The sequence below is a fragment of the Octodon degus genome, unplaced genomic scaffold (genome assembly GCF_000260255.1).
Source record: "Octodon degus isolate 3935 unplaced genomic scaffold, OctDeg1.0 scaffold00346, whole genome shotgun sequence".
Taxonomy (NCBI): domain Eukaryota; kingdom Metazoa; phylum Chordata; class Mammalia; order Rodentia; family Octodontidae; genus Octodon; species Octodon degus.
Window position 1 is genome coordinate 896,153 of NW_004524922.1, and position 8,785 is coordinate 904,937.

The 8,785-nt window shown below is 41.7% G+C and overlaps 2 long non-coding RNA genes across 2 annotated transcripts in view; one reads left to right on the forward strand and one right to left on the reverse strand.

Annotated features, from left to right (window-relative positions):
- Positions 1 to 5,472, forward strand: part of LOC111814530 — a 25,565-nt gene extending 20,093 nt beyond the window's left edge. Inside the window, exons 2-3 of the long non-coding RNA XR_002819496.1 lie at positions 4,510 to 4,566; positions 5,393 to 5,472. This is a non-coding gene — a long non-coding RNA (uncharacterized LOC111814530). The remainder of the gene's footprint in view (positions 1 to 4,509; positions 4,567 to 5,392) is intronic.
- Positions 5,473 to 8,031: 2,559 nt separating this feature from the next.
- LOC111814525 overlaps positions 8,032 to 8,785 on the reverse strand; it is a 10,033-nt gene continuing 9,279 nt past the window's right edge. The window contains exons 2-3 of the long non-coding RNA XR_002819487.1: positions 8,417 to 8,468; positions 8,032 to 8,169 (exon numbers count right to left, since the gene is read on the reverse strand). This is a non-coding gene — a long non-coding RNA (uncharacterized LOC111814525). The remainder of the gene's footprint in view (positions 8,170 to 8,416; positions 8,469 to 8,785) is intronic.

The following is an 8,785-nucleotide window of genomic DNA, read 5'->3' on the forward strand; positions in this document are numbered from 1 at the left end:
CATTATTATTACCATTATTTTGGTGGAACCAGGGATTGAACTCAGACCCTTGTGCTTGTCAGGGAAGCTCTTATTCTATGGAGCCATCTCCCCAGCCCCATCATGAGTGCTTCATTTTATTGCTGAATAATATTCCATCATATCAGTGTACCACATTTTATTTGTCCATTTGTGCTAAGGTACAATTGGTTGTTTGCACTTTTGACTCCTATAAATAATACCCTTATGAACATTTGTATCCATTTTTCGTGCTGTTTTCTTTTTACTTGCTCTTGAGCATAAACCTGGGAATGAAGTAGCTGGATCACATGGTAACTCTCTAACATTTTGAGACTCTGCCAGTTAAATGGTTTTGATTTGTATTTCTCTATTGACTAGTAGTGTTTAACATTTTTGTGTGTGTGCTTAATGTCCATTTTTATGTGTTTTGGCTAGGCATGTTCAACACTTTGTCCTTTTAAAATATGGCTTATTGATCTTTTTATTGTTGAATTGTAAGACTTCCTTTTACACCCAACAGTGTAGTTAGTGTACATTGTTTTATGCAGTGCTCTTTAAATCACCTACTGCAAGAAAGGAGAAAAAATTAAGCATTCATACTCTTATTTAATTATTGACTTTTATATTATACTATCTTTTGTAACTTATCAATCTTTCACTCCTGTTTTCACTGACTTGCTTTCAACCTGAAGAGGTATTTTTACTGTTTATTAAGGCACATCTGCTAGCAACAAACTTTCCAATCTTTTATTTTCTGAGAATGGATTTATTTCTCCTTCTTCTTGGCTATAAACTTCTCAGTTAACATTGTTTTATTTTTAGCACTTTAATATGTCAGGCCTCTCCATTTGTTTTTCATTCCGATGAGAAATCAAATATATATCTTATTGCATTAACTTGTACATTTTTCTTTTTGTCTTGGAGCATTTTTATGTTGATATGTTGGTGTGAGTTTCTGTATTTATCCTATCTTGATCTTCTTGCACTTGTTAAATGTGTAGATAAATGTTTTCATCACATTAGAGAAAGTTATATGTTTCTACAGTACTTGGAATTAAACTTAGGGCTTTCTTACTGAAAGCCCAACTTGTGTTTATTTCTGGGGCATGTTCTGCGATGTTGCTAAGTTGCCCAGGCTGGGTTCAACTTTGGCCATTCTCCTTCTTTGGCCTTCCTGAGTGCTGTAGCTCAGGCATGCACTGCCATGCTGGGATGCATTAAGAGTGTTGTAATTCATCATTTTTTCTCATATTTTTTTCTGTATGTTGAGGAAAGGTCTACAGGGTGTTCAGCATCTCACTACTAGATAGGATTCCTAGTGCTTCTTGTGTTTACAGTTAACCAAGTGCTGGGATTACAGGTGTGCACACAATACGCAGTCTCAATTGGCATCTCAGGGCGCCTAGGGGTGAGGCTGGCAGGGCAGGCCCAGGGATTTAACCCCGCCCCTGCACCTGCTTGCAGGTGTTTTATCCACTGACTTATTTGCCAACCCTCTTCTCATAATTTTTTCTACCTGTTCTCTACTTTTTTTTTTGAAGGAAAGAAAGGTTTATTCACCTCACAGTTAGTGGAGGTTTCAGTGCATACTTAGCTGGCTCCAACAAAGGCAGAGCAGCACATGGCAATGAACAAAATTTCATGGTGGAGGCAAAGAGCCAGAGCAAGGAAAGAGTAGCAGCAGCTCAAGCAGCTAGCTTCTCTTTCCATTTTACATTGTAATGCAAATTACCTGCCCCAGGGCAGGTGCAGCATCCACACCCACAGTAATCAGCCACAAACTCCAGATGAAGCCCCATGACTGCCTGAGGCTTTGGAGGCACACCTGTACACAAACCATAACATTTCACCCCTGGAACACCAAAGACTCATGCTAATCCCTTTATGCAAAAGCTATTATAGTCCATCTCTAAGAGTTGTCAAATCTCAACAGTTTCAGCATTGCTGAAAAGTCCAAGCCCCAAGTCTCCTCCAAGATCCAAGCCAAATTCCTAGCTGTGAGCCCTTGTACAAATGAAAACTTAAACACCTGCAACACTCAAATGCACAAGATAAACATTACCATTCCAAAAGACATACACAGAGCATACCAAGCTTTGGGACCAACACAAATCCAAAATCCAGCAGGGCAAACATTAAGTCCTGCCATTCCATGTGGGACATCCGAAGCACTCTCTGGCAAATTGTGAACTCCATGTGGCTCAGCGCCTGTGGCACTCTTGGCGGTGGCTTCCATGACTTCCCTCTTAGGCTGGCTTTGCTCCCTCCTTGCAGTTTCCCTTAGATGATCCACATTCTCAGCTTTTCCAAACTTGGGTTTCCACTGAATAGGGTTCTCACTCACAGCTTCACACACTACCCTCTCAGGGGTACACTGCCTGCCCTCCCCAGGGCTTCTTCTGAAATCAAGTTGAAACCCTTCTTAAATTCAGAACTCTTGCATTCTGTAAGTGCCTAAAACCAATGCCACATGGATGATGCCAAGGTCTGCTGACAGCTGGAGCGGTAGCCTCTACTTGTACTCTACTAACCTTTGCTATATGTATATTGGTCCACTAAGTTCTGTTCTGCATTTCTTGAAGCCTTTATTCAACTTTCCTTCATTTTTTATTCTGTCTCCTCTTCAGAATATGTAATGTCTATGTCTCTAAGTTCTCCATAAGGAACTCAAAGCAAGTCACTAGACTTTAGTACTGGGAATTACTGTGAGGGCTTGTGAAAGCCATGAGTCAGACAGTTTAATACCAAGTCATACAGGCAGATTGAGGGCATTACGGCCCTCTGTAGGGAACATAGAGTTGCAGGGCCTTTTAACAGAGATTGGAAAGAAGATAAGCGAAATTAAGCAGGAAGATGTTAATAAACGTCTGTGGTCAGAGTTATCTGGCTGTCTTGGACCTCATTGGGCAGAGTCCTTGAAGCATCTTGTGTAAAAGTTTTGGGTATCTCCAGATATGCATAGATTTACGACATTCTATTTTATTTCTTTTTTTAAAATAACATCCTTTGTTTGCCAGTGACAGCATTCATACTAAGGTGAGCCTTTACTGAGAACAATACCTCTGCTGGCAAACAGTTTGAGTGCTAGGAGGACTGTGTCTGCTTTCAGCCTTTTGTTCTCTAATTCCTCTTTGTGAAACTTCAGGTCTTCTGTTCAGTTTCTCATTGTTTGTATACTTTTCAATTTCTGAGTTTCCATTTGCCTTTTAAAATACTTTTTATTGATAATTTCATCATCATAGCTTCATTTACTTCAGTACACATGGAATTTTTGTTCTTCAGACATAGTAATTCTGGCTGTTTTCTTGGATGCAATATTTGGACCTTCTCATGGGCAGTTCACTCAACTAGTCTTTTTCTTGTGTATATATGACACCACTGTTTCTTTCCATATCCCCTAATTGTTGTCAACTGAACATTTTCTTTAATTTATTTAATTCTTTTTGAGGATGGCTTGTTTTTGCTTTTTGCCTTTATAGAGACTTGACTGCACCATCTTAATGAAGTCTGTTTTCTCCATAGTTTCAAGCCTCTTGATGTGACTCCTCAGAGGTCAGGCTGTGCCCAAGCAAACTCAGTCACCCTGTGATAATAGCAGTATTATCAGGCCTTTATTCCTCCATGTTTTTGATGTATCTTACCATGTAGTCATCTCCCTCAATTATTCACATACCTCCTGTGAAGAGTAGAGTCCAGTGATTATCTGCTGATCACTATGTTTTGTGAGACAATGCCATGGACGTTTGTTGCTTTGTACTCTGATCCAGTTGTACCTAAGTGGTGGTAGTTGTTGAAGTTTGTTCTTACTCCATGGCTGCACTTCTTAGTGGATTGTGATTGCCTCTACTAAGCTAGCTGATCTGTAATTTATCTTATTGCTCTGATGAATCTATCAAATGCCTTTTCATTTGCTTAACAGCAAAGCTTTCATGTTTTTGAAATCATCCTTATGCTTGAATTTCCCCAGACTTTGTTTGGATCACTGTGACTCTAATCTACATAGTGAGACCCTATATAGACCCTGGACTAAATCCATTTTTAAAAAAGATGTTAAAAGGCAGGAGTAATTAAGCTTTGGACAAGATTATAGTTTTTAGTTTGTAGGAACTATTGCATTTTATATTTGTTTATAGTGGCAGACTGCAGTTTAAAATTGCTTCCATTAGTGTCCAGTGTTGATCTCTTTAAGTGGCATTGCTTTCCTTAGGACTTTTTATGTGCTTATTGATATACAAATTCTAGCAAACCAGGGGAGTTAGTATACTAATATCACCACACCCAAATCTATTAGCTGATGTGCTCACTGGAAGCAGGAAGGCAAGATGTCACAATAGCATCTGGTGCTCTGTCCAGCTGCAACTCATCTGTTTCTCTCTCCATGTTTGTCTTCTGTTTCATCTTAGTTTATTGTTAGTTCTTTGTTTAGTTGTATAAAAATTGGCTTAATTGCAAATTAAGTGAAATTTGCAGTCTTCACATAAAGTTAACACTTTTAAAATTTCTTTGGAGACAAGACATTTAAACTGAAGGAGAAGTCTTACAACAGTGGACATTGTATCAGTCCAGGTATTTATTTCCTGATTTTTTAAATCAATATTTCATGTTTGTTTGTTAATCACCATAAAACAGTGATTTTATGGGGGTTTTTTTGGGGGTATGCTTTAATGGCTAAAGAGGCTGCACGATTTTCTTTTTCTTTATTTCTTTTCTTTTTCTTTTTATCTTTTTTAAGTAAGGGAGTACCAGGATTGAACTCAGATGCTCTCAAATTATCACTCATCCTCATAAAAACGTGGACATATATTGCTGTTCCAGAGAGATTAACTAATGTGTGTCACAGCTGGAAAAGCCAACATTTGAATCCAGGCCTGACTTATTCCAGAGCCCATAGTTTTTGCTAAGTTATAATTCAATATTCATTCATAACCACAGGACAAGATCTGTGCTCGATTTTGTATCTATATCATACTGCATTCTCCCAGCAGCTCTGAGTCAGGCATTATTATCCCCATTTAATGCTTTGGCTGACCTCAACAGAGTAACCAGAATGCTATTAGGTTTGACCTTCCTCCATTCCTAACAACTGGCTGACTAATCAAGATCCTGTAATTAGTTGTGCCACCAGGTGGGGTTTCTCCATTGTCTGCTAGAATTATTGAGTGTTTTTGGAGACAATTTGTCAGAGTTCATAAATACAATATGTCCTAGATTGTTTTTCAAGTATTTGAGGTGGTAGATTTCTTAAAGCTCTAATCATGTTATAAAATTGAAGCCAGATTTAAGAATGTTCTCACAGGTCTATTGAAATCATAGAAAAAAGTCCATCTCTCAGTGTTTTGAGGTAAAATGATCTAGTTTCTGTGGTTCTCACCAGTTCCTCCTCCCTCTGCAGGATCACTGACACTATCCTGGCAATGGCTTGCCCATCCTCCGATCTCCTCCAGAAGTACCACATCATTGACCAGTTCTTCAGGTAGAGGTGTTGCTCACATTATGGGGAGCACACTGTTTTCCATTTTAAGTCTATCTTCTGGTATGACTAATTGTTCTTTTTTCTTTAAGGCACAGCATAAAAACAGTGGTCAACCTGCACCAACCTGGCGAACATGCTAGCTGTTAAAAGTGTCTGAAACAAGAAAGTGGCTTCATGTACCTTCCTGAAGCATTCATGGAGGCTTGCAGTAAGTTCTCTCCCACTCACCCTCTTTGGAAATTATCAAGAACAGTGCTCAAAGATTTTTGTCTTCTAAACAGTCAGGTTAAAAGATGATAAAAATAAATACCTACTGCATAGCAGCATGGCTTATAGGAAATAAAGAAAAAATGGCTTTGACCTTAAATACTGCTAGCATTCTTCCCTGGTGTGGTGTCACAAGTTTTCCTTTTCCTCTGAGAGGACCATTGGGAAGAGCCTGCCATCTCTTCCATTCAGTTGATCCCTACAGCATATCTTCATTGTTAGCTCATTTCACTCTTATGGCAGTTGTGTAACACATTTGTTTTATATCTGTTTAACATATATGAAGCCACAGAGGCTTAGAAAATTATGGTTTGTCCAGGATCATACAGCTTCACAGTGGCACCAGGGATGGAAGATGGATGTACATGTACTTCAGCTGCAGCCAGCCCCACCTCCAGTGGGATCCTGGGAATTCTTCTTGTGACAGTCCTAGAGGCTTCTCAGTTACAGGAGCTTTGGGATGGAATCCATTTGCATGTTATTCATATCAAGCTGAACAGGATAGACATGCAGTTTTAGAACTTATTTTTAAGGTTTTGTCTAGCTTTCTGTTTGCTTCTAGGTGGAAAATCTATATCCTATTTTTACCAGTTCAGCCACCATTTAGATGTGTTTCCATGCTTCAACAATAATATGAGCTTACGGGGCACGGTAGCACACGCCTGTACCTTAAGCACTTGGGAGGCTGAACCAGGAGGGTCAAGAGTTTGAAACCTAGCCAGTTAGTGAGATGTTGTCTCCAAAAAATGAGGCGTGTACTTTATCACCATATCTGAGTTACTTTAGTGTGATTCATTGACTTTATTAACTTGTCATTCTGCTTTTTCATAATTCTTCCTTGCTGAATTTCAGCAGAAAATGTTTTAATATAGAATGTTCTTTGTAAAAAATGGCCACTAATCATATTAGAAGTGTAAAAAGCCTATTATTTTGGGCCTTTATGTGAAATCTGTATGCCTTATATCTTTATACTTTTTATGAATTCACTTACTTCTGCTGATGTCTTTGCAAATGCTTATTTCTTTATATTAACTTCATTTTTACATTTTGTTTTTTTATTGCCCAGTTTATTTCTATAATTTAGGCTGGAAGGATCATGGTGTAGCATCTCTCACTGCGACCGTACATATGGTGAAGTAATGACATGTGTCTTACGAGAAGGAAAAGTAGCCCTCCACTGTCCTGCAGGGCGTGACCAAACAGGTAAATCCTAGGAAGTAGCCATACTTAACTATAAAAAGCAGTAAGATTTTGTCATAGACAAGGATGAAGGAGAGTGCTGAGGCTTATCCTTGCTGACTTCAGCTGTAGACACAGATAAAGGTGAGGGCCAAGGCTTGCCCTTGGCTTGACAAGAATGAACCAAGTCACACCAAGGCCGTGTTAGTTCTGCAGACTCCTGAATCCTGCAGAGCAGGTCCCACTGGTGTTCAGTGATCCACTTTTGGATGTGCTGCTCCAATATTGCCCTGAGCTCAGGGCTGACTGGAAAACTCTGAGGAAGTGTGGCAGTGGCACACTTGTCCTGGAGAAGACTGGTAGTGTAGTGGCTGTCAGCCTCCTGAGACCTTTGGATTCCTCAGGGGACAGCCCCTGCCCACTCCAGTTGCTTCTTGCACAAGGGTTTTCCTGGGGCTTGTATTTCAGTTGGGGTGGGAGACTGTGGGTTATTGTGGGATGTAGAACCAGCTGCTCCACAGCCCCTTTTGAGAGACAAAGTTGTGACAGGATTTGGGAATGGAGTGGGGGTGGGTTTGAGTCTGGGCATGACCAAGAGTTGGGGACTTGTATTGGGGTGGAGATCGGGGTCCCAGACAGGATGGGCCCTGAGCCTGGGAACCCTGCAGGGACATTTTATCCTGCATGCAAGCTATGCAAATATTTGAGATTTTGTTAAATAAGAAGGTGGGAAGGTGTGGAACAGGACAGTCCTGGGCCCTCCAGGCAGCAGCAACCAAGGATGCACTGTGCAGGGAGGGCAGACCCCAGAAAAACTGGCTGCATTTCTCCCAAAGGGGATCCCCAAGATCTTAAAATATGACAGCTGTTGAGGACGGAGCAGCTGAACTGGCCTCTCTTCAGTGCCCCATGAGGGTTGTGGGACCATGGCAGGATCGGGGGGATGTGGTAGGGGTAGAGGAAATGCAAGTGGCTGGGATGAATGTCTTTCCAGGGCAAGCAGGTGCTCTGGATGCTGAGAGGCAGTGAGGGACATGGATGAGCGCTCAGGATCTGAGCAGCGTGCTGACTAGCCTGGTGATGGAGAGGAGGCCAGAGGTAGAAAGTGCTGAGTGAGAGGAGTGATGGCAGCGGCCACTGGGGACAGAGCTGGAGCATCCACATGCTCCTTGGATGGCATCAGGGCTGTGATGGGTGGACTTGTGCACACAGCAGCAGCGAGATCTTGATCAGGGAGCGTCATTGGCAGGCTACAATGAATAGAGGCTTAGTTGCAGCCAGAGCAGGGTTCTGGGGGGAGGGCAAGGCAGAGACCTGTGTCCAGGGCTCTTCCACTTCCCTTTGTCAAGGCCTCACTGTTCTCTTTCTATCCAACCTTTGCCCCAGGGCCTTAGCATCCCCCTGTCCCCAGGGTACAGGATTGCCCCAGATAGAAGCTGCTCAATGACCCTGGCATCACACTACTGGAAGGAGGCTGGAGAGAAGGGAGTTCTTTACCTTTCTGGCACAGGAGTCAGGTTCTGGGTCTCTTTCAGGTGTTTCTGGAAGTCTACAAGTGGGAATTAGGAGCCTGGTTACAAGAACTAAGGGCAGCAAAGGAGTTGCGATATTGAAAGAAGCTGAAGTGAATGTCCCCTTAGGAGAGACCTGTGACATTGCACTCTGAAGCCCAAATATCAGTGTCAAGTTCCTATGGCCCAGCATGGCACTGGCTGCATGGTATCCACATGAGCAATGCTGCATCAGTATAAAGTGCCTCCATAGCCTTCACCCACTGTGATCCTTCTAGAATTGTTCTGTGGTGGAAAGGAAGGGGTTGTTTAAGGAAGGAATCAGCCACTGCTGAAGGAAACAGCTGGGCTTCAC